General features: G+C 37.3%; 1 long non-coding RNA gene across 1 annotated transcript; it reads right to left on the bottom strand.

Moving 5' to 3' along the window:
- Positions 1-38: 38 nt before the first annotated feature.
- Positions 39-20,510, bottom strand: LOC142603282 (uncharacterized). Its single transcript, XR_012837171.1, has 3 exons — positions 20,050-20,510; positions 6,081-6,152; positions 39-2,899 (listed from the first exon to the last, which is right to left on the bottom strand). It is a non-coding gene; the product is annotated as an uncharacterized LOC142603282 (long non-coding RNA).
- Between the last annotated feature and the right edge of the window lie 4,340 nt (positions 20,511-24,850).

Here is a 24,850-nt window from a genome sequence, read left to right as displayed (position 1 = left end):
TAAGGAATGCTAATGTCTCAGCTGAAAGATGGAAATTAGATAGAAAAGCACAGCTTTTATTGAAGATTGTATGTCAGGGTCAGCATTTACAAATGAATCCACCTGTAAGACTAAAACCAACAGTTCTGTCTCACACAGAAAACCGCATCTCTCTAGGCCTAATCGACACACAGAGCACACTACTGCTTTATCAAGGATATTCTCTGAATAGGAGTTTTTTCCCTTCTCATGATTTTAACGCCACATTCCTGCAGTTCAGACTATAATTGGGGATTATTGCTATGTCAGAAGGAGGGTACAGTTTCATGATGCAAAGACGTCTAAATCCAACACAGGTTACAGTTGCTAGGGACAAAACTTATGCTCCTGGCCAAAGACTTCCAGACGGTGAGGACTGAGCACAGTACTGCGCTAACTCTTGCCTCTTCCCGACAGCTCAGTTTTGCTGAAGTTATGTTGTTGACAAGGCTTTTTAGTCAACTTGTACCATCAGTGTGAGGTGTATGGCAAAATTAATGTGCCAGCCATACATAATGTGTGGTTGTCCTTCTTTACGTGTCCCCTTGGCATTGGGACACATCATTTTAGCAAACCAACAGAATCCGGTCTGGAGCAATCAGTTCCAGATTCCTCCCCTATTCTGAATACAGAACACTGCTGTTGTAATTTCTAGATGAGAACTTTTTGAGGATGGGTCAAGTGAAGACATCAGATAAGCTCCTGACAGAATTGCAAATTTCCTGCTTGAATGTTTTCATTAGATTCCCTGTACCTATTTATATCAACACAGCATAAAAGCATTACGACTATCTGCAGAAGAGTGTTCTGTCGCGTCATGGCCACGCCTCTCGATGCTTTTTTTGCTGCCCTAGCAGTCTTGTAGAGTTGTGCTGTTGGTTCTCGCTGCAGCAGCTGTAAATACCCAGCAACAAAGATCTAACTTGGCCCTAATGAAGCAAATCACTTAAAGTTTGACAATATGAACATTTTAAAGCTGTTTCAGACAAACATTGAGATGAGTTTAAGAATCCTTTTAATCCTTAAATTGGATTCGTACCATTTTGCAAAAATGTATGTAACATTGAACACCGAACATTTAATCTTTAGAAGAAATTCTGTCATTTGTTTTGCTTCACTGAAATGCATGAACAGTTGGATTTAAGTTAACTTAGCTAACTTTATACTGAAACAGATGAGGGAATCCTTGTTTCATGCATTCTGCTGGCTGAGCAACATCATGTTCTATGGGGCTGGCAATTTTTGGCAAAAGCTTGATGGTAACAAACAGTTGGGAGACAGTTACTTCAGCTTCCACAGATGTTCCAGCAGTGAATAGTTGCCCAAGGCAGAAGCTTTGATGCCTAAGTGATGGAATGTTTATCTTAAAAACTAGAAATTAAGCTACTAAAATGCATAGGCATCTTTTCCAAGCATTCTTCATTAACACAGTTCATTGGCTTATGTGACTTGTAACTATATTATTACTATTTTTCTTTAAAAACGGATTTGCTGTACATAGTAAAGCACTTCAACGAAAGTAAAAGTAAAGCATTTCCAACAAAATTCCTTGATAAAAGAAAATACTGAGTTTCAGTAACTTTTCACTCTTTAGTGACAATAACTTTTAAACTTATTCTACAACATTCTTAATCCTCTAGTGTTAAGTATGACTGAAGATGCTTAACTCTGCCGAATTAATGACTGGACTCCTTTTACCATATTGTATAACGAACATCTCTCTTGGAATGCTTTGAAATGTAATATAGTCAGGAGTATCTGTCATCTGGACGTAAATCAAAAATATTTTTTCCCTGCTCACTTTGTACTTTAACAGAGCCTTGAGATTCAAATATATCTTTTTTTTTGTTTCTAAGAACATGGCTTAATCAATATTTTTTGCTGAAGCTTCTGATGACAAATAATTCTTCACTCAAAGGGTTATAACAGAGAAAAGTTACGATGATTTATGATAAATATAATTAAGGTACTTACAAAAATTGTTATGTATCATGCACACATTTTCTTTTTTACATAAGGAAACTTTCTTATAAGGTAGTTTCAGAAGAAATTTCAGGTTACTAGCCAAATATTTTGGAAAATGATTAGCTGCTGATTCAGATCCTATGTATTAATCTTTCTGTTGAACTAAAAGCGCTGCATGGATGTGTAACAAAGAATCAAGGACATTTCTTCGTATCTGTTGAAGTAAGTTCACATTTAATCATCAAGTTCTTGGCAAAAATATTTCTGCAACCTGTGTCAGTGGAATATATATACACGTTTAGACAGGAAGTTTATATAATTATCTCATTATCTAATTTCAATAATAAAATAATTAAGTTGTCTAAATGCCTGTCAGTGGAAAACCAATGGAAATATTAGATCTGTAATTATGCATAGAAACATTAGCTTCTCATTCTGATGAAATCTGCATACTTTCTGAACTTTACTTCCTTGGCGAAATGGTTGCTTTCTATTAGTTTTTGTTATAATGCTCCCAGTTAGTGATTTCATTTTCTGTGGGGTTAAAAAAATGATCATATCAAAACCTTTTGCTGGTTTGTCTTTAGCTCTGGCAGCAGAAACAGTTGACTTGTAAAGAAAACTCTTGTACCTAAGCAAGTAAATATCTGAGGGCTCCAGGTAGGTCAGTTGTTGCCTTTGCTTGTAGGGCTGGAAACAGCAGTTATGGTAGAGACATATTTCAGATACTGATACATCAGGCAAGGTGGATAAGGCGTTTTTCAGAGCATCTGGTTCTTTGGATGGATGGACACACAGATGGAGAAGTTCTGAGTGACTGAACATTACTGAGGTTATTCAGCAAGCTGGCACAAATTTGTTTCTCCGTTAGGAAGCTGCAGTAGAGCTGTAGGCCATTACAACAGAAAACCTGGAACTAAAAGGACAGAAGGTAATAGGGGAATACAAGGAAAACTACATTAATTAATATTATTTTTAGAAGATTAACTTTTAAATTAAAATCTTAAGATAACTAGTTATAGAGGAAGTTTACACATTAAGAAAAAGCAGGAAACGGTATAAAAGTAAATTATTCCATTTACAATCCAAATCAAGTACATAAAATGGGGGTTTTTTGCAATTTATGATACTTTTAGAAATTAGGACTTTTATCCTACAAACACAAACCATTACAATGAGACCAACTAAATTATATTCCAATAAATGAAATGTTGACTTACTTACCTGTTGAATAACACATTGAATTATCCATTTGAAGAAGGGTATCCATTGCTTCTAATGGTGTTAGCTTATCCCTCCCACCCCTTCTGCTTTACCAATTTATAATTTCCCTGATTTCTGGCAACTTTTGGGTTTTTATACTTAAGCTGTATAATTTAGCATAGTAAATAGCTGAGGCTGGCAAGCGGTGTGTAACTGATAACACATCCAGCAATTTCTTTTATGTTTTGGTGTAATTGTAAGCACAGAATAAAACTGATTATTTCAGCATGTGTAGCAACAGTCACAAAAGTTGGTTTTAATTTTAGATTTTGTCTGTAGTCAGTAGAAAGAGGATGGTACTCTGTGTTGGCTAGCCTCTACTGAGGATGGAAGGAGCCAAGAACTACCATAACTACAACTTAAAAAGCATTCCCATGAATCCGTTTTGGTTTTGTGGCACATTGTGTGATTGTGGGGAAAAAAGTTGGATTTGTGTACTGCCTGTAAGCTCATCACTGTGGAGTATTTTATACGTCCGTTCTCCATGAATGATGCTGTTTGTTGTCATGTTTGATTGTTAAGGCTTTCTACAAGGTCTTTTAAGGCATAACTCCATTTGGAATAACTTTAAGGTTATTCTGTCCTTAAGGCGGAAGTAGTAAGACTCTCTCCTATTTTCACTGAAGCGCACATAATGTAGAGGAAGACAGTGTTACCAGTGAACTAAATTCTTTAGTGTGGAAGAAAAAGAGAGTCCCGGTGAGCAGACTTTTGCTCATTTACTCCCTGCAGAGAAATGACACTTGTTCTCTACAGCATTTTCTCTTGAGAGGACCGGTTATTGGCTTATGTCACAAGCAGTCTACCGTTCCTCAGTGATATATTCCTTAAGGCATACATGGATCACTTTCAATACTCAGTGATCCAAATTCAACTCTTATTGATTGCATGAATGTGCTGTGGCTGTGAGAACAGAAATGGTTCCTGTGTATGTGTTAAAGTTCATCTGGTTTTCTTTCTGACACAGTGCCGCTAGGAGTTTCTTCCGCTGTGTCGTGTGTGTATGTACGTCTATACATATACAGGCCTATATGAATAAAAGGCTTCAGCGGCCTTTTACTGCTAATGGCTGGCCCTAATTCTACCCAGCCTCCTGCCATGGATAGACTTGCAGAGTCTGTCTACAGAATCGGAATAGCAGAGATGCCCCTTCTTCCTTTACCCACTGCAGCTTGTTTGAGGGTAAGTAGCCAACAATATATATAAATAATAGACAATATGGCTAACTTTTTTGTTGCTCTGAGGATGATTAAAGCAACCAAATTCAGGACATGTTGAGGGGAAAAAAATTATAATGAGAAAGTGCTGTAAAATTTGATGAAAAGCATATGGTATCTCCCCGCATCCCATATATCTCTATTATTGGAGTTCACTGGTGACATTAATTCCTTAATAATTTTTTTTCTCCTAGAATAAAACCTATATTCTCTCTCCTATGGAGAGTTTTAGTATCTTCTGCTCTACTTTACTTTTTGAAGGAGCCATAGCTGAGATTAACTGTATAAGAATACAGTAAAATAATTCAGTGCTCTGGTACCTGTTGGGGTGAGCAAGCCTCATTGACTTGACTTGGCTTGGGCTGTGCAGCTGAATGTCAAGAGTACATATGGTATGATACAGCCAGCTAGAAGTCAGCATTGACAGGAACTAGCATTTTCGTTACTAAGGTACTTCTGCATTGCAATATATTTTTGCCAGGATTGAGTACAAGGGGAAAAAAATTAAAATTTGAAAACAATCTCAGTCAAAGACTGGGGAGATAACCAACTTATGAACTTACTCCAGCCTGGACTCATGGCTTTTATAGCCTTCCTGGTTAACTACATTAAGCCAACTGTTCTGGCACTTTACACAGTACATTAAACAACTTAATCATACTGTCCTCTCTTGCATTAATAAATTTAGCATTTGTATTCCTGAAGCAGCTGTTTTCTTCTCTTGCTCTATTTTAGTTCTTCTTCGGAATACAAATTCCAGCTCATTTCCATTTTTTCCAGACCTAACACTTTAAATGTTTTGTTTTCCTGTTTGTTTTTTTTTTTTAACCCTCTAGACCAAAAATTGAGTGCTTTGAGGACCACTGCTATATTTTTCCAATAAATATTCCCTTTGTGGTTAAATATTTCCCGGTATTCTTGAACAATCTTCTTGAAGGAGGGTGTTCTTGGACAATACCTTGGAGACAGAAGAGCTTGTTCCTTTTCTTGAATTTTACTCAATTAATAGCTCTCATGCAGCACTAACTGCCATATTTTCACAGGTAAGTACTCATTCTGGATGCACCTCAGTTTTTACGCATCAAAGAATAAGATAGACTATAGACATAGAACTTTTAAGATGGAAATTTAATAGGGTGTATGCTTTATCCTTCTGACAACCTCAGATCCAAAATATCACGAATTTGGCAGTTTCAAGTTTTGGTCATAGTTGCAGATACTGATCAATCCCACCCACAGCTGCAGAACTAACTACTGTACAGCGAAGTCTGCTTCTCTTTAAAATCTGAAAAAGATTGCTTAAAGGAGAGAAGTTTAAATCTCAGGCTTAGATCAAATGATTTAAAATTAATATTGTTTATCAAGACTTTTTTTTAAACTCTGGACTTGTAAAGGCTATCAGGGCTGGTGGTGCACAAGAAGCTGGGAGGTGACACAGCCAAGACAGCTGACTCCAACTGACCAAAGGCTACCCCATACCATATGATGTCATGCTCAGCATTAAAAGCTCGAGGTGAGGAGGAGGAAGTGGGGACATTCAGAGTTATGGCATTTGCCTTCCCAAGTAGCTGTTAAGTGTGATGAAGCGTTGCAGAACAGTGGTTTGGGAAGTCTCACCCAATCCATCTGAAAATGGAGCTGCAACGATCCACGTGACTCCTGTTGTCACCCAAACAGTGGCCAACCATCCTGTGAAAGAGATTGGATTCCACCATGTAAGTGTTACTGTATGCTGAGATGATGATCAGTTTTATTATTATTATTCTTATTCTTCATTTAAAGAAACGGTCTTTCTGTGTAGTAAGGGGGAACTATAGGATGAAGCTGGGGAGCCACGTCACAGGTTAGAGATTTGTTTTGCAGTACTCATTTGCTTTAACCTACTATAGAAGTAGACTGTTGACTAGAACTCAAGATTTTGCATTTCTTACATGAACACTACAGTGAATGTTACATGGCAATGGCTGAAAGTGCAGTATATCTTAAAACAAGAGAGAGCAATTTAGAAAGAATTGCTTGTAGCTTTTTATGTTTTAAACACAGCCTTCCTGGGAGTTTTGGATACTATTGTCAGGCCAAAACATCATTTTAACACTGTAGGAATTAACGCAACGTGTTCCACAAAGACTGAAGGAAGCTGTCTAAAGTTCTAACATTAGTAATGCTTGAGAAAAAACTTCTGCAAACACTGCAGGATACTGCAAATTGCAGCACTGGAATCTATTTTATTTTAGCTGACTACCATCTAGTACTCTACTGTTATTTTTCCTCAGATCCTGCCTTTGTGTGCTACACAAAGGAAAGCGTATGTTTTGTTTTATTGCCTTTACTGTGCCAGCAAACATGCAGAATAAGAATGACTGATGTTTTGTGAGATTTCTTATCTTTCATGATATGATTTCTTTAACAGCCATTCTTACTCTTCTCCCTACATATTTTTGGTGCTGAATGCAATTCATCACTTCACATCTTTTTTCTTACTGCCATTCTCTGCATTTTCTACTTTTTCTGGCTTAGAGGACAGCAAAGTAGCTGTAACAATCAGTGTTAAGAAAAAGAAAGGCAAAAGGAGAGCTCTAATTATTGTTAATATAGAACTATTTTATCACAGCAGATATTAATAAACCTTTAATATAAAACTACATTTTCTTTTATCAGGTCATTATCTAGGAAAGCCATGGGTCTGAGGGTCTTTCTCCCTTTCAACCGCCCTGCCTTGCCCCCTACTGCCAAAAAAAAAAAAAAAAAAAAAAAAGGGAGGGGCACATGCCTGAGTAAGTCACAGAGCAGATTGCAGTCTTGTCCAGGAAGGACCATACTTGGAAAGGAGGGACTGGTTTGTTATTTTGCTCTGCTTGTTAATTCCTAGTTTCCTGTGCTGAGACTTCCCATAGGATGCCATTTAGCCGTAAGGTTTGATGCTAGCTGTTGACTGGACAACTGGAGCATGTCCATCAAACTTACTTTACAGTAAGCCACTTCATAACCATAATTTCATAGTGTTCATTTGTTGCACTGGATTTTGCTATTGATATAAAGGTGAAGGCATTTAAATTGTATTATACTACTTAGGAATCATACTTTAGTAGAACTGAATTGATGTAGAGATTGTTATAGAGGGAATGTGACAGTGTTTACATTGAGGAGGTTAAAAAGCCCAACTTCCAATTATAAAGTTGTTTTACTGCCTTAGGAGGTCACTACCTATATAAAGAAGACACAACAAAGGGTGGCAATGAAAAGGAATGAGTTGAAGTGAATTTTATAGAAGTCACACAGCAGGTCAGCGGTAGAGTGAGGAATAAATTTCAAGTCTCTTGAGTCCCACCCCAATGTCTTTGCAGCAAATTCTGCTGTTCTAGAAATCTCATTACTTACTGAACAGATGAGAAGAATGTAAAAGTTAGGTTATGCACACTGTGCCAGTTGGCAATCACTGTGATCTCTTTAAAAAAAACCCCAACAACACTGTATTAAATCCAATTAACCTTCACCTATCCCTGATTACAAAAAAATCCATGAAAGATGAAATGTCATCTGTACTAGCATTTTATGATCTCTTCTGAAATAAAAACATCTGGAAGCTAGATTTGTGGGAGAGTAGTAAGCACTCAGGGGCAGAGACAGCAATAGAAATGTATCAAATACATGGAAGGCCTGGGCTGGGAGGGATGATGCTGCATTCTTCTCTCAGGTTTCCTAGTTCTCAAGATCTGGGGAGTATTGTTCTTTTCTTAATTGGGTAATACTGTCACCGAAACCCGGGAATAAACCTCGTAACACCAATGCAGTGTTAAAAGGCTGGCATTCTTTATTGCAGCGCTGGATGCACGGGGGATAGCTCCACCCAACGTGCACGCCAGGTGATCACCAACACATAAGTTATGTAGGATCAAAACATACATGTTCATTGTTTTTCTCAGAAAAGGCAGTCCTATGATAATCATTTCTTGGAATTGGTTTATATATTCTCCTCCCCGTCACGCGTGCTCAGTGATTTGAGTCAGTGGTCTTCAAGGGGTCTCTGGTGGTCGCCAGTGGTCGCGCACCCGTGTCCGCTGGATGACGCTCTTCTTGACGGCATGCGCAGTATCGTTGTGGATACACCTCTCCATAACAACTTCATAGGATTAATATTCCCGGGCCTATTGTCCGGTTGGGTAGGGACTGTACATGGAACATAGCAGCATTGTACCTTGCCATGGTCAGTTAGCTTCATTACCTATTACCTTGGTTACAAACTAATTATCTCAAACTGTTTCACAGCCCCTATCCCACGGTTACAATATTGCCTCTTATGATATTTTTTTTTAAACTGGCTCTATTCTTTGTTTAAAAAACACCCCATTATATTTTCAAAACAATTTTTTATCTTTTCCCAATTTTTTTCTTTCACCACCTGTTAATCACTAGAAGCGTGGTGTTGTCTTTTGTTTAACCAATGCTCAGAGACCAAAAAAGTAACTTGTGATTATATTCTGCAAAGAACACTTCAAAGTTATAGAAAGTGTTGAAATTGTGTCACTATACAAAAACTATACACAGGCTCACTAAAATGACTTTAAAAATTCAGCTAAAATTATTGTTCCTTCTCACAGACTTACAGCACCTAGTCTAAAGCGCAGTGGGTAGAAAAGCTTTCATCATAAGCACACACTTGGGGAAAAGATCTGGCAGACACTAGCTAGATTAAGAGTCTAATACAAGATGTGGAAAAGCTTGTCTAGGTTTCATTAATGCCATCTTCTCACTTTGTCTCTATTCCCTCCCTGAAGGCCAATCTGGAAGTATAGATAGACAACTGCAAAGTAATTTGCAGCCGGCTGACAGTCTGTAGAAAAACATCCTGAATATCTAAAGTTTATAGGGGAAAAAATAATTTTAAAATCACTTCTACTGCACCACCAAGACCAGAGGACACTTCACAAACAGACGAGGATAAAAATACTCAAAAATGATGACTTTCTTAATTGGAATTGAGTCACATAATTTTCTGTCATATGACCCGTGTAAGGCTCTTTTTTAAAGAACAGCTTTCCCATGTACTAGTGTATCTGAAGATCCTTATGCCATTGGTATTCTGATGAATACATTAAACAGCTGGGATAGAAGAACATGGAGAATATTTGTTCTAGTGCAGTTGGAGATGTCCTAACCACACCCACAAAGCATGGATGAAAAGAAACAGTTTCAATAGTTAAAGCACAGTTTAATAGCCAAAGAGGTCTCTGACATTTCCTCTGTGCTTCCCTTCTGAGTATTGTAATGAACTACATTGACAGGTAGGGATGAAAACTAGGTTGCTGTTTTGATAACCCTAATTACTGGTGGTAACAGACACGACCAGTCTACCAGTGTGTTATTTCTTGCTTTGTAATGCTGTCACCTATCTGAAGTGCAGCAGCATTAAGAAGTTTCAAGAGGAAGATGGCCCACATAGATTTGAGTTGTTAGTTTAAATTCAGGTACTTCCTACATAACAAAACTACACACAAATGTACAGACATGTAAATTGTTAAAATTTGTCACCAGTAATACTATAGATGATTATATTTGGCACTTAGTGCAGAACATACCTGTGAAACAGGAATTACCATCTAAATGACTAAAACTCCCACAGAGATGATGGAACATATTTATTAAGTAACTGACAAGCTGATATCAAAGATGATATAACTGTAACTCCAGCTTTGTCAGTTTAAAATAACAATACTAGACAAAGATCATACATGAACATAAGCCTTAGCTATTGTACGGGGTGTATGTTGCAAGGTTTTGGTCGGTAGCTGGGGGGTGTTGCAGGAGAGGTCTCTGTGGCAGGAGGTCAGGGCTGCTGGTGCCAGGGACAGCTGGCTGCAATGGACCCATCACAGGATACAGCTGAGCCCGTCAGCAAGGCAGGTGGTGCTCTGGGAAGGCAGAAAAGGCCAGAGCAAGAAACAAAAAAAGTAACAGAGGGAACCCCAGTCTTGGAGAAGTGAGGAGGAGGTGCTCCATGGTGCTGGAGGAGAAAGCCCTGCTGCGGCCTGTGGAGGACCCTTTGTTGGAGTAGATGGATATTTCCTGAAGGAACAACAGTCTGTGGAGAATCCATGCTGGAGCCAAGGAAAAAGGTGAGAAGGAAGGAGCCGCAGAAACTGACCTGTGTGTACTGACTATAAACTCCCACCCCACCAGCTCTACTCAGGGGGAGGGTGGTGATAGAAGAGTTGGGGGTGAAGGAATGAAGTTCAGCCTGAGGAGGGGCAGGGGTGGAAAGGTGTGTTGATGTTTGTGTTTTCTTACTACCTGAATGAATTTTAATTTGCAATAAATTAAGATAATTTTCCCCAATTCAAGTCTGTTTTGCCTGCAACAGTAACTGGTAAGTGACTTCCCTGTCTTTATCTTGACCTGTGAGCTTTCTGGTGTTCTTTGTGTTTCCGTGCTGGTCCTGCTGAGGGGGTGAGCAAGCAGCTGGGTGGGAGTTTGGCCGTTAGCCAGGGCTAACCCACCACAGCCATAGACAATTAGTGGTCAAAACTGCATTCCAAGTTACACTATGAAGGGAATGAAGTGATAATGCCTGAAAGTGAGATCTTCCCAGCAAATAATCGCATGGTTATAGCAATCACAGAAGTTGTTCTACATTACTGTAAAAGGAGCTGAAATATTGATTCAGTGGGCCATTAGTACATAAATTTATTCTGTGCCTACATCAGATGCTCATCCAAAGAAAGGCATTAAAAATATAATACAAGTCCTCTCCAAAGAAATGGTGCAACAACAGACACCTCTTCAGGATCATGTCCATGAGGACAACTGTAGCCCTTTCCAGCTGATGGTCCTTAGATTCCAGTGCAGTGAGTCTTTCCCAAGCACTCTGTGTGCAGCAAATTACTGATTTCACTCCCTTCTTACAGTGCACAAATAGCACTACAAAGTATAATAAACAGTGTAATTTTTATGTTTCAAATCTCTGCATTTGTTTAACTCATTGCAATCATAAATTGCTACTCTTGAGGAATACATTCTGAGGGGCCTAGCTAGGCACTTTTGAAAAGAAAATGAATTAATAAAGTATTCATAGCTTTTTCCTTTACAGTCCCAGTGCAGTGAAACATAATTCTCCATGGTGTGGCACAGCTGTGTACTTTTCACAGTGATAATGGTGCATGGTAAAAGGCATTGTTTGAAATGCCTACCCACTTGCCTGAAGAGTGGTCTGAGTATTTCCTGAATCATCTAAAAACATCTCGTTTCAATAAGTAGGATACTGAAGCAAGAGTTACAAGATAATAAAGCATTTTTTTTTTTTTATGAGGGAACGTAGTGAAAGATGTGTTTAATTCAGCTAAAATTAACCATCTAGTTCCTGCCAGTATTAGTAGTAGCTTCTGCCTGAAGAATTATGTGCTATTCTGAATCAAGGAAATTAAAGTTGAAATAAAGTAATCTTGACTTGTGTTGGATTAGGCAGACTTAAGATCCAGAAAAATAAATTTCAGATACTCCTAAATGATGAATTGTATGGACAGTTAGACTCTGTATATTGTTCACTGGTCCAAAAATGGCCAACTCAGCCTCACAATAATCACAATAAAAAACTCTCCAAATATTTTCTCATTCCATTTTAGTATCTTTAGGCATCCACAGTTATTTATGTCCTACTGTAAAGCCACGCATAAAATAAGTAATCTAAGGAGTATTCATGAGTCAACATATCTAGTAAGGAATAATTCATATCCAGGCCTACTATGTCCAGGAGGAGATATTGTCATGTTTAATTTTCTGTTTGGAAAAAAAAAAGATCGGATTGGAATACAAGGAAATTGGAATTGAAAACTCACAATGAATCAGTGGTCTATTATGTCAGACGTTATACAAATGTCATGAGGAAACATGAAAAGAAAAGGTGGTTTGGGTTGGTTGGTTGGTTTTAGCAAAGAACAGGTATGAAGAACATGTCCTGGAATAAATTTAGATTGGAAGCTGCTTCTTAACTATCAGACAAGTGAGGAAGTAGAATTACCTCTGAGGAGGATGAGTAAGAGCAAAACTCATCTAAAATGAAATGTATCACTTTATGGAGGGTTTATATGATAGTTGCCTACAGCAGTGAAGCACTGTATTTGGTGATGCAGGAAACCCTTTCAGTCCCTATGTTTGTAATGATTATGCAGAAATTCCTCCTCAGCTGTGAGTTAACAAATGTGATGTATTGCCAGGCTCCTGAGCAGACTATGTTTATTTTAGTGATGCTTATAGGTATATGCAATGCCTTCTATCTTGAGACTATACTTTTACAAATCTTAAATGTTTCAGATATTTTTATATACATATTGGTACATTTTACTGTCCTGTGGTGAATCACAGAGCTTGTGTAACATGGAGCTTAAAGCCAAGTGGAGGTTACTCCTCTGAGCTGGTGGTACAGATTCCACTCTTCCCCTACTCCCAGGAAGTTTCATGCCATAGGGAAGGCGGAACCCTGTGAGGTCACTGCTGTCACCAAGTATGACATCTGGATGCCCCACTACAGTGGGAAAAGGTGGCATTCAAAGACAGGAAAAAAGTCAGGATCATGTTCTTTTGTTTACTTAACTGGGAAGAAACTCCTTAACTTTAAAGAAACAAGAAATTAAAACCAGCTCGGTTGTACCAGTTTTTATACGCAGGGCTTCAACCACATAAGGCATGGTGCAAGTTTGAGACTATAGATAGATTTGGACGACAGCTACTGTGTTATTTTTCAGTATTTTTTTCCCAACTGCTAGTAAGGAAGGGATCCAGATATAATTTACTATTTTCTTGTTTCCTTTGTGCTAGGAATTTCTCAACCAAACACTATATATATGCACAAACCTGGCATATGAAAGAGATGACTTCTGGTTTTAACACAGGACTTTGTATTAAGTCTTTTGTCACAAGTTCTGGAACTAATCAGATGGAAACACTTACTAAGATACTAAAACAAGAAAATGTGAATTTCCTAACATTGTATGTGAGCTACGGTGTTAAGAATGCAAATTGAGTGTTTTTCTTAAGTATCAAGCAATTCAACAGACTGACAAAATATGTCTGAGTAATGGAAGCATAGCACAGCTTTAGGTGCTCGCAGCCCCTATATATGTATACCTGAGGATGCTTTACAAGCAGCGCTTAACCAGCAGGCTAAGAAAGATAATTTCAGGACATATCTTAATTCAGTATGATCTTGAGGAAGAGATAGTGTATCAGATGCACATTTCTAGTGTCATCCCTGAAAGGACTGTATTAGACATTACTAGATGAATTCTCTTCTGTTTTCTCCTATCTCTTCTCATGGGAAGAAAAAGCCACAAACCAGACCACAGGTCTGCCAAATAACTGTTCAACCAAGTATAAAGCAAGAAAGGTGAGGTGCAGCTATTGTGAACAGAAGGTGAAAGAAGTGACACAGCCGTGAAACTGCTCCTCTGTTATTAGACTGGCATGAAAAGAAATGGAGATTTCTGCACATTTGCTCCCAAAATCTGGGGGGCCCAGTGAGAAATTTAAAATACTAGCATAAATGGACTAGGCTTTAATTAATTATGCCTGCATCTATAGCTCCCAAAGCTTTTCAGTTAAACAAAAAGATCAGAAAAATAAAAGGCTGTTGCTGAAAATAAAACTAAGATTCCAGAAAAATAACGGTTGATCAGTAGTGCTGTAAGGGTTGTGAGTTGGTATGTGTGTAATTATATATACACTTATGTCTAAAATAAAAGTTAAAGGCAAACTGTTGCTAGTATAGTTGGCCAGGATTTTTTTCCAAGATTAGTTTCATCAGAAAGTGACAATTTATTAAAAGGTTTTAAGAAAAGGTCAGTTTCTGATAAAGCTTCAGAAGGAAAGTTTTTTCACGTCCATCATGAGCACCTGATAATGAGAGACCTAGCAGGCTGGTTCTTATGGCATTCATTAAGGGGTGAGAGAAGCAAGATCTTAGGTCTGATTTAGTGACTATTCCTGTCTTCTCCCTCAGAAAACTTCAGATTAGCAGAAATCCCGAAAGTGAGTAAGAAGAAAAAAAAAAAAAATAAAAATTTCTGTATAGACACCTTGCAGCAATTCTTCTAGCTCCAGTCATAGTTTTGCATGAGGGTAACGCCTCCGAACAGTATCTCCCTCACTTTTTATCAGTACCTCAGTTACTTTACAGCAGTTTTATTTTTGATATTGCCTCTTTACCAATGAAAGTGATAATTTTTTTAATAAATAGGGTATTCAATGAAGACAAAGATCACTGAACCCCGAAACAGGCATACACGTAAGTCTTAGGTGGTAGTCTACTTGTATGTTCACCATTCCTTGGTTCATTCTGTCCAAGCAGATCCACTCTGTACATGCTGAAGTTTTGAGACTTGAGTGTTCTCAAGTTTTTCTTGTGGAATCAAAAGTAAAATCCATTGCCTCTGTATTTTACTATAAAAATCCTATTTGTGACTGGAGAGAGCGCAACTATTTCATTAAGAATGCAGTCAAAGTCGAGTGCCAGCAGAGTGACTCATTAGACCACTGCAGCAATGAACTATTCTCTGAGGCAAGAGGCAAATAATAGATTCAGCTATAGATTTTTCTCTTATTTCGTCTTTTAGATATTTTTATTTTCAGAGGGAATCATCTAATGCCTTTACACTGGTAAAAGTCAAAGCAGAAAACTGGTAAAAGAACTTGGTGGTGCTTGAAAGCATCTACTACAGTTTGCCACCATCTGAATTTCTCAGGTGTCTCCATATACTTGATTTCTGCCTTTAGCAGCTGTTTTAAGTCAAAGAGACAGACCTTGACTTGTATAAATTAGTGCTGAATTGTAACTCAGTAGTTGGGATACATAGGTGTTCAAATAAACATAACATCCAATTCTGAGGTCATAATTACACTGTACTTAGCTTTCCAATTACAGAACAGCAGCCTCATTTATATGCAGCACAGTTAACAGTACTTCAGCTTTAGCTAGAGACAAGAAGATGATATCCTTATATAAAAAAATCAGAAAGTCATCCTGCTGAAGAAGCAACAAATTAAACCAAGTTTACAGTATAAATGCCATTTAGTCTTAGCATCAGAGGGCCAAATGTTGATAGGCAATACTTTGGGAGATGTCTTAGCATATTACTAGTTTAACAGTAACAAAAAAGTCCACATACAGATGCTGAAAAATATCCAAGACAGTTGTAATTGCATGCTTTCACAAAGGTGTCAAGGAGGCCGTGACCATGTATATTCCTTCTTAAGCAAAGGGCGAAATAAATGGCATGATAAAAGCAGATCCGGGAGCATAGATTATTAGTCTTTGTTGCTATTTCCATACTTAATTAGAATACAAAGCAAGACAAATAACTAAAAGCTATGCTGACAGAGTTATAGAAGTTTGTGAAAATGTCAGTGTGAAAACTCACGTAGGTCTCTAGCCATGGTATGAACAATTATCAATTGGTAACGTTTTGTGTCAGCGCAAAAACTTTCGTGAGTGGCATCACACAGTTATAGGCAAACACTACTGAAAAGGTGCTGGATACCTACTTTCAGGATTTAAAAAATGCTCATAGGCAATGTAACTGATGGATGGATGCAAGTTATTTTTTTTAAGATGAGCTTATAAGCTTTTTAAAAATCCTTTACTGCTGCTAGTTCATTCTTTCTCTCCATCCCTCCTGTATGTTGTGGAACTCCCAAACTCAAATACAACACGAAAGAAATGTAAGAGTATGCTTCATGTAACTGAATAGCTGTAAAGGAGTTTAAGGACCTCAACTCATTTTTTGAATACACAGATGATAGAGACGTAAAATACATCACGTCAGACTTTATAACTTTTGTCTTTCTCAAAAAAACCAAGAAAGTCTTTTAGAGTAAAGTGGACTTTGGCTGCAGTGAGGTTTGGCAAGCGTTCCTGACTGCCACAGCACATTTGTAGCTACACTGACAGTGCGGAGTCTCTAAACATCCAACGTAGCCAGGTTTATCACGTCCTGGTTCTTGATGTTTATAAATTAGTCTTGCTCCTCTCGTAAAAATTCTTGTAGCAGAACCAAGTATTCAGCAATTCTATGACAGGAGACACTATTGTTTTGGAAGCACAACTATTTTTCTTGAAATGATCTTGTTGACAAGAGGAAAACCATGCTGGAGTCACTCAGAATGTTTCCTGCTACATGACAAAAACCCCCACTCTATCACTTGCAATTTTAATATGCCGTGCTTTTGTGGAGGAAAGAACTTTATAAACTGACATCTCTATGCCACCTCATATCTTTATATCTCAAAAATATTAAACTACAGGTCAGTTCTTGAAAGCAATTTCAGATGTGCTGAAAGGCTCAAAAATTAGCTTTTGTCCCAATTTTAACCAATCTTTGGATTGATATCCTTCTCAGTTTAAAGGTTTAAAATGCCTCAAACTGTTGGTATAAGTTTTCCATTACAGAGAAGATAAAAATAAAGATCACCATATGTGTCGTATGAGATTTAAGCTCTATCCCTCTGAATTAGATTAAACCAAAATCGTTGCTGCTTTAGTTTTAAGTGCTCTGCTACTGGAGTCATGTTATGAAGCATTACAATTTAAGACCAGAAAGAAAACAGTATTCAAACAGTATTCAATTCTATCTGCTGTCACAAAGAGAAACAGAGAGCAGCACCATTGCTATCTTTTAATTTTACACCCCCAAAACAAAAATGTGTTGAAGCTTTATGCAAGTGTATGACCACCACCAATGACTGAAAAACAACTGAAATTCTTGCCCTCCCCCTTCCAGCAGCCTTCTCACAACCTACAGTCCTTCCCCAAATGTATAGTTGGCAGTTTTACCAGCATGCAGCAAAAAGAAATGCTTATGATTCCATAAATAGCAAAAAACCACCCCAAAACATGGCCCTAACACCCCCACCTCCAAATTCCACAGATTTCTGCAGCACAGCTAGAAACCCACATCCCAGCTGCAGCAATCAGAATTCTTACAAAGCTGTACAGAGAGGAGAGGGGGATGGAGTGATATTTTTTGCTTTTGAAGCGCAGGACTTCAAATAAAAAGTTAGACATTCTACAGTTTTGTCCCTTTTACATTATTTTAAGTGTATTGTTGTTTTCCAATATTCAAAAGAAAAGCTATTCTAAGCAATATACTTTCCATGGAAAGTACAGCAGGAATACTCTTGAGTATAGATTCTGATTAAACAGTGGTGAGCCTTGCTGTCAGTAGCCTATTTGCTAACCACTCTTCAGAGACAAACAGGGATTTTACATCTGTGCTTTTCTCTAAAAGCAGTTAGTGACATATGAAAAGATTTGATTTGTAAATGTCTAAGGCAATAGACTTCATCTTTATAGCATACAGAGAAAGGAAGCATGAAGCAGTGAATTGCACAGCTGCCTAGAGAAGAACCACATTCTTTTCCAAGATCACCATTTATCAGACAGATGAAACAGGAATATTTCTGTGAGAATTGTCTCAATAGCAGTACAGAATATATATATACCACCTCCTCAAGCATGTGCAGTTTTAATGACTTTCCACCTGCCAAGAAAATCTGAAGTTCTGCAGACTCCCTTACCCTCCACTACCCCTTTATTTCCTCCTGTTAAGATCTTATAATTCAAACAGTATGCTCTAACTTTATTTAGTGGCCTGAATCCACTGCATAAATAATCAATTATCATCCTTTTTTTTTTTTTAAAGGAAGAATCACTAATCACCCTTTGTGCTTAGCAAGAATCGATAATCACCCTTTGTTCTTAGTAAGAAATAATAATAATCAGTAATCATCCTTTGTTTTTAGGGTGTGAATATCTAAAAATTCATAGATGTGAAGCTTTCAATGTCAGGGAATATGTGATGTGAGCTATGAGGTAAAGGTGAACTACGCCATAATATGCACTAACTCATGACAATGTTTTGGTATTTGCAGATACAAATAACAAAACCTGAGATAAAGAACCACTGGAAAATTATTTATAAACTTGTGTATTTAGACAGTGGTAGCATGTTCTTAGTAGGACACATCTATTATCAGCTGTGAAGTCTTAAATGGAAAATATTTTAAGGCATTAAGATGTTCTTTAACTCTGCAGATGCGTCCAATGTACAGCAATAACGGTGTAGTTACTACTCTTAGAATTCCAAGAAGTTCAGGCATTGGGGTAGGTGGGAACTCTATTTTTAGAAATGGCAAAGGATTTCAATCTAAACTTCAGTGACTCACTTTTATCCTATATTGAAGACAGTTATAGAAAACAACAAAGGAAATAAAATTATAGACAGAGCAGTATTAATAATTTAAAAAAATATATATTTCAGTGACTAACACTGAAAAATGAATAAAACTTTAAACTGAGCTAGACAAAGAAGATAACATTTTCCTTTAATAAACCTCTCTTAGATATTGATTGCTATTTCTCTTAGAAGAGTTTTGCTAGCTATCTTAAAGAAACTGTCCTTTGAGCATAAAACCAGTAGAGACCAATTAAGAACATCCTCCAGTAACTTACATTGGACAGCCAGAACTAAAATATTTTTAGTGCAGCTTAGGAAGTCAGAGCATTCTGAAAATTGCATACTCTGATCTTTTTACAGATAAATGGGCAGGAGACTCAGAAGAACTAGAATTTATTTGAACAATTGCTTTTTATATCTGGTAATAAAATATGCAAATATAGAAAATCTTTCCCTATCCCATGTTTAAGTTATCTGAAACAACTCTCCATGTATTTCTTTAGATTTTAAGTCAATTTTAATTAAATGTTTCACTTCTCATGAAACCAAGAGAGATCTCTCAAAACCTCAATCAGATATTTGAAGATAAATTTCACAGAAATAAAAAAATTAAACTTGCATACTTAGTGTTTCTTTCAAAGAAGCTTTAAGCACCTAAGTTATCTCGAATCTGTAAAATATGAATCTTAGATTATGATATTGCACATAGAGTCCAAATTGTTTGGCAGAGAGTCACCTGGTAAGGTGCTAAGAATCAGAAACTTTTATTATTTAAAGCATCCTCCACAATATGTGGGGTTTGTTTGTTTGGTGTTTTTTTTTAAAGCATATCATATGGGTTCCTCAATAAAGTATTTAGGTCTGCTGTTGTTTATAAAGGCTCCAATGTCCATTTCTGTGCTTTGGAGGCTTCAGTCAGTATAAACATAGGCAGTGAATATCATCTGTACTTTATTGTACATTAACCCATCTCTGGTTACTTTAAAATGTGAACAGGTTTAAGGAACTTACAGTTTGACTCTCACTGAAGAAACACAACTAGACATTGGATGCTAATAATCCAACTTTTTCTGTAGCAGCAGCAGCAAAACAGGTCACCATCTCTCTGGCATGGGTGACGTTGGCAGTCTGATGTTTTTAGCAGCTAATTTGTCTACTATTGTCCAGCTCTAAATCTAGACTCCAGAAGATAATGTGGATAAATTCTTTTTCCTATTTCCAAAACTTGATTCTTTCTACTGTGTTCTTTCCTGATCTTTATTCTGCCCTTCCTAATCTTTATTCTGTCAACTGCAGTCTGAAAGTCTCCTGGGTCCCTCACTTCCCCCTCCTGAAACTTCAGAATCCTCTCAGCCCTTTTTACTCACCTTCATATCTGCAGACCTCTTGAATTCTCAACCTTTAACTTCCATTTCTAAAATTTCTGCAGTTAGTCTCCTCCATTCCACCCCATTTCTCAAGAGCCCAGTCAACTGCCAGCGCAAAAAAAAAATGGTTTTTTTTTTCCTACGGTGCTGAAAAGACTTGAGCTATGTCTACACATCACAAAAGGTCCTCTTATCTCACCACTTCTGTTGTGTCAGCAAATGCCATGAAATCTAAGCAATCTAAGCAAGCTTTCTATCTCCATCATGCATTGCTTCATGTCTATTTCTGCTGTTCAGCTCTAAAACTAATATTCCCACACCAAGGTCGCACTAGCTGTTGCTTTTTTTAGGCTTACATCCCTTACACACAGATCCTGCCCTATTATCACGTTCATTTCAATCCGTTATTTTTTTCCGCCGCATCAGCAGGGGATTACCAAGAACACAGGCTCCCCACTCTAACCAAGAGCCCTTTCTCTGCACCCCTCCTTCCAGCTCTAAGCATCACGAAGCAGCTGTTGCACTCCAGGATGGTATATTTCCAGTCCTTTCACTTTCCAAAGCGGTGGCAGTTGGTGCAAACTCAGTTAGTCTAAAGAGATAGTTCATTAAGAGTCTGGACATGTAGATGCTGTGTGAGAACAGACAATATCCAGTCTGCTCAGGCAAAAAAATGTTGTGAAGAGCTTGTCTACAATAACAATATACCTTTCCAAGAATTAAACTATATTCTTAATCTTGTGACTTAGTAAATGTGGATAGGTTTTCATAGGGTCAGCAAAGGCATAGTAGTGCTAAAAGCCATCAAATTAAGTTTCTGGACCAAAGTCTAAGTTTTCTAAAAAGCAAAGGTTCAAGAGAATGAAGGGAAAATAAAATCCAAACTAAAATACCTAACACTATACTATTTCTTTAGGTTAACTCTGAGACATTGGCAACTGCTTTGGCTGAATTAGTAAAATAAAACAAAACATTAAAGGGAATATATATCTCTGTGTGTGTATAAAAATCTAGAAAAGCCATTTGGAATGGAAAAATTCACATAGCTGCTTGCCAAAGTCATGAGCTAGTGAGAACTACATGTTACTAAAAAAAGTATCAGAAAACCTTAACGATAGCCACGCTGACATCCCCACCTAAAATGTACACACTATCAAGACAGCCAGCAAAAATTCTCTTCCTAATGGGGCTGTGCAAAGTAGTCTAGGTCTTCCGCTTTTGTAAAATGGAACCCCCAAACTATCAAACCCTATACAATCTCTTGTGAGTTTCCATGACAAGCAGCCTTTATTTGCATTATCTTTTCACAGTAAGCTTTTTGCAGCAGAATCGTAACGACCCCCAGGGAAATGCATCAGTTATGCTGTCCTTAGAGAGTACATTTATGCCATATCATTGCTACCTTAAAAGAGGTTGCTTATTGTCCTCAGGAGAACATTTTAGTTGCATTACCCTGGCAGCAGCTGCTTCCAAATGTATTTTCATCCTCAGGAAGAGCTGATGATGATGCTTTGTTGATAAGAAAATCATAAGAGTTTTCACAAACATTTAAATTTAGCCATACTAGAAATTACTTGTCAGCCTATGAAAGTATTTTTGAGAAGCTAAGCATCGTAGGCTTTTTTTCTGGGTTCACAGGGATTTGTGTTAGTGGAAGGAGAAGTAACTGAAAGTTACTCACAAAAGTGCAAAGAAAAAACCCAGCAGCCCAGTGGGGTAAAACTGGCCATCCTAGAGCACTACTTTATCTGTTCCAGATCCACTTAAGAAATGTTAAGAATATATTGTGCTTTAATCTTAAAAAAAAAAAAAAAAAAAAAAAAAAAAAAAAAAATCAGTGCCAGTCACTCCTGAGATTAAGGTAACTCAATAAACTAAGGTAACTCAGGGCAACCTATTTTATACCTGAGGGGTATTAGACTGAGGAAGGATGGAAATTGAATCTATCCTTCATCCAAGTTGAATTGTGAGTTTCACTCAGCTTTTTAAGATTACATTTGTTTTTAATCAACTTTATTAAGAAAACAAGGATAAACAACATCAGAAAAGACCAAACCCCAAAATATTCTAGGTTTAAAAACTGAGAAGTATTTAAGGGGAGATGAAGCTCCCCTGAAAAGCATCATACAAAACATTCGAACAAAAATCCCTCTTTGCACTTTCATTACTAAGGCAGAAAAGCAAGTGGGAATGACTCTGTAACCATAGCAACATTGGCCTTTTTTTTTTTTTTTCTCCAAAGAATTTCTGAGGCACTAGAATTTGGATTCTGCATTCTGAGGATAAAGTTTGTATCAAGGAAAAGAATAGAGTAACTTTATTTTGTTGCAGGTCTTTATGACAACTTTTTAAAAGATTTTTTTTTTTTTTTCTTCAACAGAAGTCGCTTCAAAAAGAGTTTGCATGCATACAATAAGAAATGTAATTGCTTATACATTTTTTTCTTAAATAAGGTGCAAGACATCGTATGTAACTCTCAGGAGATGGTATTTGGAAATTATTACTATGCACAAAACCATACTAATTTAGAATGGTATAATTATAAGAAATGTGAAATAATGACAAGAAGTGTGGAAAAATAATTATAGTTTCCATATAGTATCAGCTTAATCAGAAAATATTATTTTTCATAACCATGAATATAGATTTCCTACATACTGTTGCTTGGGTCAAATATGAAAAGCTTTCTCTCTGCCTCCATTCTCCTTACTGGGCATGTATAATCTCAATTTATATTTATTACAAAGAATTGTATTCACAGTAGTTTACAAGCACAGCCAGTTCTTTTACCAGAACACCCCCACCCTTCCAGCTTACAATTAATAGTCATTGTTTATGAGAAGCCATATCCAGAAATAAAGATACAGTCATAAAATAACACACAAAATACTTAAAAATATTGAAGATTAAATACCTTCAAATTCTAAGTATTTTAATCTATGAGGTAATCTGAATTTATTATTTCAATATTCCTACATAACCAAACAGCTCAGATAAGCCAAGGTCACTGTTAAGGGTTCTAGGAGATGCATTCAATCTCTTTACAATGTACAATGTCTTGACAGATAGAGAGAGACAGAAGGTGACAGAAAGAGACTTGCTCGTTAAAATAGGTTCTAATTATCTGAAGAAAGAGTAGTGGAAGGAAAAGGACAGTAGCCAGCAATTGGAAGACACGTTCAACAGCTTACACAACTGCAAATACACAGGTCCTTGCTCAAGTTACTTTATCTACATATTTCATTTCTCTTTGCAAAGTGAAATAGTATGATAATGACACCTACTTTACAGTCAGGCAGGCACTCAAGTACCACCAAAATGGCAATCATAAAGCCAGGACAAATACTGCCTAGAGATCCGTACATTCTGGAGCAGCATCTTGATAAAATCTTGCGTCCAGTTTGCTTTTTCTTTATTTTCTTTCTTTAGTATTTCTTGTTAGAGCTCTCAATTAGGGATGTTCTTCCAGGCTTAAGGTGGTCAAATTTATGTGATTTATTACCTAATAAAGGTAAAGCATTAGGATTTTATGTAAATGGTATGTAGCTCCCACGAGGTAGTTATTCTTCAGGCAAAACTGAGCTACCAGTTTTTCTTTTGGATACATGACAAGTTATATATCCTTTAAGGACTAATGTATGCTATACGTAGCAAGATTTATTTGGATTTACATGAAGGTCATACTGGCAACAAGAGAACTAGAATTCCTGAGATATAACATACTTTAATGCATCATACCAAATGAGGAAAGTATCCTTTCAAATTGTTATGAGAATATATCAGAAGAGAATACATGATAAAACTCTGCATGTAGCTGATATAATTCATTTATCCTGGCAATTTCAAGTGAACTGAATATTTGACTTCAAATGAGCACAATCACATATGCTGCAGCCACTCACAGAAGCAAAGACAGTGTATTTTACTTTGGGATCCTGAGCTGGGCAAAGTGAATCGTGTAAGGATTGGCCAAATGAGCCCATTGACTATATTAAGGCTTCAACTACCTCAGTAAAAGGAGTTTACTATCCCTTTTGATCTACTTTAGTGTGTTTCAATTCAAAGCTCACTAATTTACTTCAGGCAAAAAGAGACTATTTAAACTCTTCTGTCCAATTGTGTCCAAGATACATGAGATGATAGTATTTTGCATGAACTGCTTAATTAGCAGACTGCTGGTGCATGACTGTAATCTCCAAAAAGAGGGCAGCGAGAAGTAGCTGCAGCTGATAACCTTTGTTACTTGCAAAATTACCTCTGGAAGATATTCATCCACTGCTTTGCTCCCTGTGAGCACCTGCTGGAAACAGAACAAAGATGAAATGAAGTTTTTGAGGTACCTCTATGGAAGATCAAGCTATCTGGCCTTCTGGCAAATTATCTGCCATATCATCATATGTAAACCCTACTTCACATTGCAATCTCATCCTCATGATAAGTAACAGCAAGGTTACAGCAACTACTGAACTAGAAAAGGACAGATGTACTGACTGAAATCACTGTCCATGTTTGCTTGTGTGCCTGTTAACAATAGAATTTGGTTTCAGCAGGGTGGTGACAACTCTAGAAACACTGCTGGTGGCAAAAGCAAATGGTCCTCCCGCACATGCTAGTAATTTATGGTGATTTTGCCATCACAGTTTTCCCCAAACCCCACCTCCTACAGTACTTTTTCCAATAGCATCGTCTCTGCACTGCTCTGACAGGACAGACAAAGAACACTTTGCTACTACAACAGAATGGACTGTGCATGGAATTTTTTTCAAGACAGAATGCTGATGGCCACTGACTCAGCTCTACT

This window comes from Balearica regulorum, chromosome 11 (genome assembly GCF_011004875.1).
Source record: "Balearica regulorum gibbericeps isolate bBalReg1 chromosome 11, bBalReg1.pri, whole genome shotgun sequence".
In the NCBI taxonomy this organism is placed as follows: domain Eukaryota; kingdom Metazoa; phylum Chordata; class Aves; order Gruiformes; family Gruidae; genus Balearica; species Balearica regulorum.
This window is presented reverse-complemented; position numbering and strand designations above follow the sequence as displayed.